Source organism: Micropterus dolomieu, linkage group LG22 (assembly GCF_021292245.1).
Source record: "Micropterus dolomieu isolate WLL.071019.BEF.003 ecotype Adirondacks linkage group LG22, ASM2129224v1, whole genome shotgun sequence".
NCBI lineage: Eukaryota > Metazoa > Chordata > Actinopteri > Centrarchiformes > Centrarchidae > Micropterus > Micropterus dolomieu.
In genome coordinates, this window is record NC_060171.1 from 26640208 (window position 1) to 26649960 (window position 9753).

Here is a 9753-nt window from a genome sequence, read left to right on the forward strand (position 1 = left end):
GTAAGACACTAAACAACACAAGACACAAAAAACCCCCAGAAAACAGAACAAAACGTACAGCACATATAAAGATATGTGTTTAATATCAGGCAAAAGGTAAACTAAAATGTCAATCTTTAAATATTCTGATCTAGGTTAACAAATACCTTCTTTAAATGAAACAATTTCAAGGCTCATCTTTTCATGGCAACAATTTCAAGATGTGAAATTCTACAGAAAAGTTCTTAAAGTTCATAAACCCTTACTGAGACAGATTTGCTTTCAAGAATTTGATGTCTTTGTACGTCTTTCCTTGGAAGCAAAATAAGAAAGCATAGGGAAGCAATTCATTTGGAAATTTGTATCTGATGAATTTTAGCACAACTTTAACAACAAAATAAAACAAATTGTAGTGAGAAAAACATGACAAAGACCTTGTGAATCAATGCATTTTAATGGAAATAACAGTTACTTCTAAGCATTCTCCACTCACTCTAATTCTGAAGGATACGGTATCCTATCTGATTTTGTATTTTCCTGTTGCTGTCTACCACTGTATAAGTCCCAGACCTTGTTAAAACTCCCTTCAGATAACCCACTTCATTCTGTCCCATCACTCATCAGCCTCCTCAGGGCTTCAGCAAACACTATCGCATGGCACCCTGCTAATCTGATTGGCTGATCAGAACTGTAAATGAAACCAGCCAGAGCCAATTACAATAGGCACAAGTCATTAAGAGAGATGACTTCGGGGAGAGAAATGGTGCTGGGGACAGGTGCATCGCTGCTAGTCTGGCAAATTACTTTCAGAATAGAGTTTAGGTTATCAGTTGCTGGCTATTATACCAAGTGATTGGAGAAGGAGGGCATTGATATGGCTTAAAGTAGGCTTACACTGCAAGCTCTTTTGTACTAATTAAACACCAACATTGGCTTCCTTGGCAGATTTCTTGTTTTGGTCTGCTCCCAGAAAAACTCTGCTACAGGATTTTTACTTTAAGGTGTCAGGTCAAAATGAAAAAAAAAAGTATCTACACATCCAAGTGAAACAACTTTAATTAGAAAGTTTATTAAACTCACACCATTCACAACACTAAAGCAAGATCTCATGGCCTACTGGACCAATCTGAACTTCTAAAAAGCTGCTTATAATTTATTTTATAGTAGTTTGCTTTCTAGCTACTGTGCACACAGCAAAAATAGAAAATGAGTAACACATTCAAAGATGATCAAAGGCCCTATAGATGCACCTGTCCTCTCACACATGCTCCTCATTCCCATTCATTGTCTACAGGCATTTTGACTTGTCACAGTAGGAAAAGCGCTGGTGTAAATAATAAAAATGAATGATGGCTGAATTCCATTTAGGTGCCTTGGTTTCAGGGTCCTGGTATTGCGCTCACTGTTGAGTTATCATCATTGTATGAGTAACAACTGTAGCTTTTCTTACTGTGACAAGTGACACTGGGTATATCCCAATTCCCTTAATTGCATCCATGTTTCCCTCACTTGCGTCTTTGTCCTTGAATCTAGTCCCGCCCACTTAATCAAGGAAACACGTTTTTAGAGAAATTAGATTCTCTCTTTTCTCCGAACCGCCATCTCAAGGGAGATGGTTCGGAGTTTGTATTTGCATATACTACACTGTCCAAATAATAACATTTGTCAAAAACCTGCATTTTGTATTGATGGCTGTGTATAATCCAGTCAAACCTGTGTGTAAATGGACTTCACTGCTCAGATGCTGAATGTACATTTTAAATGTATAATTATTTAATAATCATTGGTGTCACGTGTCTTAAATTCATTATTTAACTATCCAGGTCTGTGTGGCTGCGGTTAGGCATAGCGGTGCTTTATGCTAAATGCTCACACCAGCATGGTAACATTCTCACAATGACAATGCAAAAATGCAGATGTAAAGCAGTTACAGTGCTAACCATGTTCACTATCTTGAATAGCATGCTCACTTTTTCTAATTCCCGTCAGCTGAGACTAAAGGGAATGCCATTTAAATTATTGGACAAATCAATACCTGATGATGGCACTAGAGGAAAAGTTAAGGGATCAGAAAATTTGTTACAATTCATCCTGAGTGGATCACGAATGTGTTTTTCACTCAAAACCACAAATGTGAACCTCATGCTAGCACTAGAAGAGAAGTCAGGGGTTACCAAATTCATTATGTTTCATCATCTGGGGACCATTTAGCCTGGTAACCAGAAACATCTGCCAAACTCATGTTTCATTTGCTCTGGCAGATATGTCTGGCCCCCCTCCCATTCAGATAGATTTTCACCCAATGTGGACCAGGCTTGACAGTCCATGGCAGTCCATCTAAAGATTGTTGAGATATTTCAGTCAGGACCAAAGCTGTGAGCCAACCAACTAATTGACCAACAATGCCGTCCGTAGAGGCATGCCATTAGCATAGCTACAACATGTTCCTTTCCTTAGAATATGGGGCATTTGTTGGCAGGTTTGCCAACAACGCCAAACTAATTTGCATATTGACATCTGATCACAATGTGGGCAGAATCAATATAATGGGAAACATTATTAATACCAGGTATAAATCCAAAAGCCCATGGATCGGCACTACACAGGTAACAGGTATACATAGCCCAAGCCTCAGCCAACCCTACTTGATTTGTCTGACTGTTTGGACAGATCTTCCAAATGTTGTATTGAATCCTGGACACAGTAAACTTGGTTTAACTTAACTTAACTAATCCTGCAGTTGGTGACATTGTGTAAATCCCAGCAGATCTGTGCAGAGCTGTATGTAGGAGCCTACTAAATGTGGTTAAATGAAAGGACTGTTTCTTTACATGTGGGATCTTTAATGGAAAACTACACCTTTCATGATGCTTTGCTCTTAGCCAATGTAATTACAGTTTGTTTTGATTGACGTAAACTGAGCCAATTAGAGATCATTTGAGGGGAGGGTAGAAAAAGATAGTCGGAAGAGAAAGAACGAGAGAAGACACGTGCGAGAGACAAGCGGCTGTGTATCAATGTGGGGTAAAACTTTTAGTTGAACTCGGAGAGAATTAATATTATTAGACTTAAGTACACATGTATGGGCACAAATATTACCTTGCAGTTAATTTATTTGTTGTAGCAGGCTCAGTCGTTTGTTTTTTTTCCAGTGAAAGTGATAAGTGTAGCTTGGTCAGTCCCCCGTTCGTGTTTGCAATAACAGAGAAAAGTGTAAAAGTGCAAACTGTCGGATTTTTAAACTAGAGGGAGATTGGCTTGAACTGCTGTGAGAGACAACCAGCTTAGACAACGAGCGCAGTTTTTACTGGAGAACTAGAGAGAAAGTGGAGCCGTGGGAGCTAGCCTGCTGAGTAGCACCGCTGTGAGGAGGGACCCCGCCCACGGAAATTGCATCGCCGCACGGACATCTACCTACTGCACCTCGCCATTCTGCTGCATTGTCTACCAGCCTGTGGATTCTTTGGAACTGTGGGAGCATCGGAGTGACGGAGCCGCGTGAGTAAGGGGAGACTTTTATTAACATTGAACTGTACTACCAGGGAGTTAAAGGATTACCCTTTCATATGTGCACAACCGTATGGGCCCCAACGTTTACAAATCTAAGCGCTTGGTAATAATTTGAACATTTTAAAGTTGAACTGTGATGGTACAGATGTGTGTAGTTGGGACTTTATTATACTAGAGTGGTACCTTTTGTTATTGATACCTGTACAGGTTACATTTATTTTCATTCAGTTCTCACACACAGCTTAATATTTTTTCTATTCCATCCTAAGAGAAACCAAACATGAAAGTGTTATTTTGAAGAGTCAATTTATTAAGGGTTCATTGTAAGGTTTAAACTTTGAACTTAAAACTTTAGTGGTTTGGGTTTATAAAAAAAATGTGGTGTTTCAAAGGAAACCCTTGGGTTTGAGAGTACGAGGAAAGTATAAATAACTGTTTTGTCCTTTTTTTCATACTATATATTGTTGTTGTTCATATTTGACTTTCTTATAAATACTTACCATTATTCTGGGGAACTTCAGTACAGTTCTTAAGGTGAGCTTAGTAGTTCCACAGTGGAGGCACCGCGCTATTATTGTACTTACACACGTTGTTTATTTGTTTTCTATGCCTACTTATCCTGCCTGAAGTCACTGTAACAAATATTAGTAAACAGGGAATACTTAGCCAGCTCGCCATCAACAGCTAAGAACCCAGGATCCTGTTAACACACTTTTAATATAGTAGCCCGGTGTGATAGTAAGGTACACCTTAGGTCTTGTTTGATCAGCTCTACTGGTGTCAACAAAGGGTTATATGTAATCTGCCAGAGTATCTGAAATCACCTGTACTTAGCCATTATTATTTCACAGTAACATTCCTGAATTATCTGTCATAAAAATAAAATGTTAGATAAACGTTTGGACAATTTTTATCACAGGCAAAGCAGACCTCAAAGAATATTACAACTTCCAAATGAAGAATTATCAGTTATGCTCAAGTTACTATGATACTTGTGTACTATTTATGTGGGATTCATTAGTGAATTAGCACATGCACATGAGGAAGGCAATATCATAGTTACTTAGCAGTTCCATGCCGATTCAAATGCCAAAGGTGTTACTTGAGGTGGCCTTTACAGCAATGTAGAAACTGTGAGCCTGTGTAATTAAAACACCCTCCAAGCCCTGCACACCCCACTCCCAACACAGCTGCCATACAGAGAGATAAACACACACCATGCCTTCAACTCTTCATTAGAAACTAAGCCTCTGACAGATTTTCTATGTTGGTCTGACATACTTTCAAGATAAACTGAAAGACATCCTCCATCAGCAGTGTATGCCTGATTCCGTCATCTGACTTCATCTTTCATTATCTATCCCTCTCCATCTCCACTACCCACTCATCTCATTTCATTTGGATCCCTGTCATTAAAACTACACTCAAAGCTGTTCATATCTACACTGAGGAAGCCCTCGTGGAAAATCCTGATAGAGATTTGCTGGATGAGGAGGTTACGGGGCACTTTTAAAATTTTAATCATATTGAAAATGCTCACTTTCCACATAACCAGTAGTTTCAGAATTGAACAAAATAAGTATTCTATGTATCCTGGTGTCACTGCACTCAGACAGAGGCTCTCTTACTGAGCAGGCAGAGGCGTGTTTGTTTTAGCGTGCCAGGCGCAGCGATAACTTCTGATCTGTGGATGAATCAGTATTCCGAGGACACAAGAGAGACAGGGCCTGATAATAGCCAACAACAGAGAGAGACGTTTCTTCCCTGGCAAAGCTGAACAAAGGTACTCTTTAATCACAGATGTAACGTGAGTCTGTTTACAAGGTGGCGACTTCCCCGAGAGGTTCCGCAACAAGTCCAGAAAAGAAACACAGAGGCAGTCAGACAGGGACAGGAAGACAGAGACAGAGGTTGGGGTGGTACTATGGCGGTAAAGTGAGAAAGACACAGTGTGTATTTTAGGTTAATGAGGCAGTGCCTCAAGACAAGGGAGGCAACAGAAGGCAAGACGGCGTCAAGCTGTGATCTTATGCGCTTTCCAGAGCATATCCCATTACACTGCCATTATCCTGGGTCAAGATGCCTTGATTCCCTACCCTGCACCCTTCCTTCACACAGGCTTCACCCCTGCCTACAGGGTCATAATTGATTGGCTAGGCAAGAACACATTTCAGCACAGTAGTTAACCTGCTTGCCTCTTGGTTGTCTCCATAAAGGGATTGACAAGAGAAAGATATATATAAATGGAGTGAAAGTGACCTTAAGACAAGAGGTGAGTAAACACTTCCAGAATTCATATAACCCTGTTTCGGTCAAATGCCGTCTCACAAAGCCTCCAATCTTCTTACTCTCCATTTTCCTCCCCCCAAATTTAACTTCAATTCTTTGTCCTGTCATTATTTAATTTTCACCTTTCACTTTTCTCCCTATCTTGTCTCTTGAGCTTGTCTCATTTTCTTCTGTGTTTCTCTTTTTGCCTCCTTGACACTGAGCCTCCCATTACTATATTTACCATTCTATTAGACACAGTCTGCTCTTTAGCTCTTGCTCTCTTGGCTCTAGTATAATGGATTCTTTGGAAAGTTATAGAGGGCAGTCATGGCTGATTTCTAGCATTCACTATGCCTCTATCTGCTAACAGCTCAGTCCCAAATCCCCTATTAATCAAACACTAATTCATCAATCACTAAATCAGGGTTTAGTGGAGTTTCATAATACATTTAAAAGCTGGAGCTGGAGAACTAAAAGACTCAGCTATCCATAAACACTGACATTCATCTTCACAAATGTAGAAGACTACAAGTTTCTATTATATTCTGTACTTGGTGGGACTGGGCCGACACTGCTGTCTGATTACAGCTGCCTAAAGACACAACATGAGTCTATCTATCTACATTTAGTCTGCTGGCTGCCCCACTGTTCACTGGTGACGTGGCAGACACTTAGCAGTGAAACCATTGTATTTGGGATGGCCTGAAACAGGGAAATTACTCAGCCCATTACGGCAATGAGCGGCACACTGCTTCCCAGCACTTAGTATGGCAATGAGGCAGCACAGTGGCAGACATCACACACGAACATGGACACATGTAGAGACCCACAACGGTGTGCCTGCATGCACAAAAAGGGTATCTCTGCTACTGACAGCCGGCTACCACTGTCAGCCCTTTTCTCTCTTTTGAGAGAAGAGATGATGAACCTATTATGAGGACCTGTCACAGAGAGATGGACACACACACACACACACACAACACACACACACACACACACAGTCCTATTTAATTTTACATCCATCTGGGCACTAAAGAGTTTTTTTTCTGTGACCCATTAGAATTCAGCATCCCCTCTTTCCTTTTGCTTCCTGCTTTTGATTTAAACCAGAGGGGATGTGATGTGACTGTGATGAATGCGGAGACTTATCACACTGCTCAGTCTGAGTGCGTGTATGTGTGTGTAATAGTTAATATTTCTGTAATTAACAAAGCTCTTTTTGACTGGGTGGAGGTTGTCTCAGTATGATACAGATAGACAAACACACACACCATCAGTTCTGAGTCTAAATCAAGGTCTCTGCTCCGTACGTCCATGTGTTCAAAGCATACACTGCTCGGCCTTTTGCGAATAAGAATTTTTAATAGCAGGTTTGGAGGCAGCAGACACTGTGTGTGTGAGTGTGTGTGTGCATGCGCTGCTGTGTTTGAGATGACTGGGGCTTTGATAATGTATTCATGCCTCACAATGACAAATGGCACCCACCAGGAGGCAGTTTAACACTTAAATGAGGAGCAGGAGAAAACATTGAACCACAACACACAGCAGTAAGTGGGTGCACAGGGGCAGGCCAGAGAGGCACTGCATGTACCAGGACAAAGACATTAAAAACCAGGATGAATACCCAACTGCAATCCACCCACACACAAACACACAGATCCGCTAATACAGAATACAAAACTAATGTGAAGGAAGGAGAACGGGGTAAGATGCAGGAACAGCTGGCGTCCCGGCGGGGAATCAGAGAGCAGAAGAGAATTTGCTGGCGTGCAAAACCAGCAGCCACTGCTGAGGGTTTATATAAACAGCCCATCAAGCTCTCTGCTCAGGTTGGAACAATATCTCCCTCAAACAATATCACGTCGCTCTGCCGGCCTGCCAGGTGCTGCTGCCCAGGCAAAACTGGGTTGTGGCTTTTCAGTCATTAGCTCAGAAACAGAAACCCATGGTGGGAGGAGGGAGACAATGTGCGCAAATACAGATGCAGAGATGAATGTGAGCCCCAGTGCATGTAAATGAACAGACAGATTTACTCTCATGTATGTGCACGCGCGGTAACAGTCACACATTCATGCAAGTTACAACTTGCAATGGCTCTGCCTCTCCTGCAAGTGCAGTTGATTGCTAGGGCAACAAAGTGTAACATCAAGACTACAGACTCACTGCTGCAAATTCACCAGCTGAGATGACCCCTGGCCTTGACATCAACATTATCATTACTTCACTACCTTGTACAACCCCCAGATCCTGTGTTCTTTGCTTCACTTCTCTGTCCTTTTGTTTATCCTATTTTTGTCTACCATCCAAGCCTCCCTTCCTTGATCCTGACTTCCTTCCTTCCCTACAGTATGTTCGCTTCATCATTCACCATCTGTTGCTGCCTGGAGGGCTGCTCCAACTGACCTGCCCTCATGGTGTTAACCAGGAGCTACAGTCAATCTGCTGCTAACCATGCAAAACATTTACCTAGAGAAGGCTTCAAATTTTAAAGAAAACACATAAGGTCAAATCAGCTTAAACTGGCCATGGGACAGCACATGACAAAGAACAAAAACCCCTTGAGATACACACAACTAGACTTTTAGTAACTGGCAGCATATATTCTTTTAGAGAAATATTCAGTAGGTAAATTGATTCTCTCGTTGATAGATAGTAGATTTGTAGTACCACGTAGGAAAATTGTAGATACATATAACGTGGTTAAAGATGTCTCTCTAACCTCCCTCGCTATCTTTCAATAAATTTGTCTCCTATTCCAGTTTTCACAATTGTGTTTTTTGTATAGGTACATCCTCCTTTCACCTCCTCCTTTCTAGTGCATAGTCTATCTCTCACTCTCACCCTCCTGCTCTCCAGTGCAGGGTACATATATACTCATCTGGGGTCTCCACATAAAGATAAAGATGAAGATGTAAGGGTTAATCGATATCATGTTCATAGTCCACATAGGTGGGCTGTCATAGAATCATTGAGCAGATTTGTCCAGTCAATGACAAAGACATGTAGCAAAAGAGGCGAGCAGGTGTCAAGCAGATATCAGTATTCTGCTCACATTATAATCACGCTGCACTCACTCAAGCATTGATACAGTAGGTTGGTAAAGGTCTGGGTGCAGGACTTTTAACAAGGTTCTCCTTGTAGGTAGAATTGTAGCCTAGGAGGAGAGTGGACACAGATGCATCTCATCTATCTCACATTTTTGGTATTGAGTGAAATGTCAAGACATTTCTTAAATGGATTGTTATAAAAATTAGGTACAGGCATTCATGTTCCCCTCTCAGGATGAAATCTAATAACTTCGGTGAATCTCTGACTTTTCATCTAGGTGTTTAACTCAAAGCACCGCTGTGCCTACCTAAGTATAGCCTCACAGAGCTCCTCTTGGTCTTGTTTTGATTCAAGTGCCATTGTGATACCTAGAATTGAAGTACTGATACTAAAACAATACTTTTTTTTGAGAAATGTAAATATATATTCTAACCATTTTTCATTTAGCAAACAATAGACTTAAAAGGAATGACAATTAGATGAGAAGATTACAGTTTTTCTCAAATGCTAAAACACAAAAGCCAATCCTCTAAACCAAATGACCAGTTGTCTAAACACATTTACTAAATCTAGCCATCATTTTCCAATATCATAAACACATTTCACATGAAGACACAATTCACAAAACACAATCCTCCGTTCACATAAATCTTAACACATTTTTCCTTGCTAAAACACAAGTTGCAAAAGAACTCTGCTCATATTCTCAAATGAAAGCTCATGTGATGCAAAATGCTTGCCACAGTCAGCAATATTTGAACAAAATGAACACACCTGGCGTCATTCATTACACACAACGACTCAAAATTGAAAACACCTGTTGCTAATGCTGTGACCACATGTATAAAAGCAAGTTCAGAGTGCACAGTTTGCTGAAGATTCCAAACAAACACAATGGATGAAGGCAGAGTCAGGGGAAGAGGTAATCGAGTCAGAGGAGGGAGA

The 9753-nt window shown here is 40.9% G+C and overlaps 1 protein-coding gene across 2 annotated transcripts in view; it reads right to left on the bottom strand.

Moving 5' to 3' along the window:
• The window catches only part of cdh13 (cadherin 13, H-cadherin (heart)), a 370680-nt gene that overhangs the window by 48336 nt on the left and 312591 nt on the right, over window positions 1-9753 (bottom strand). The window lies entirely within an intron of this gene.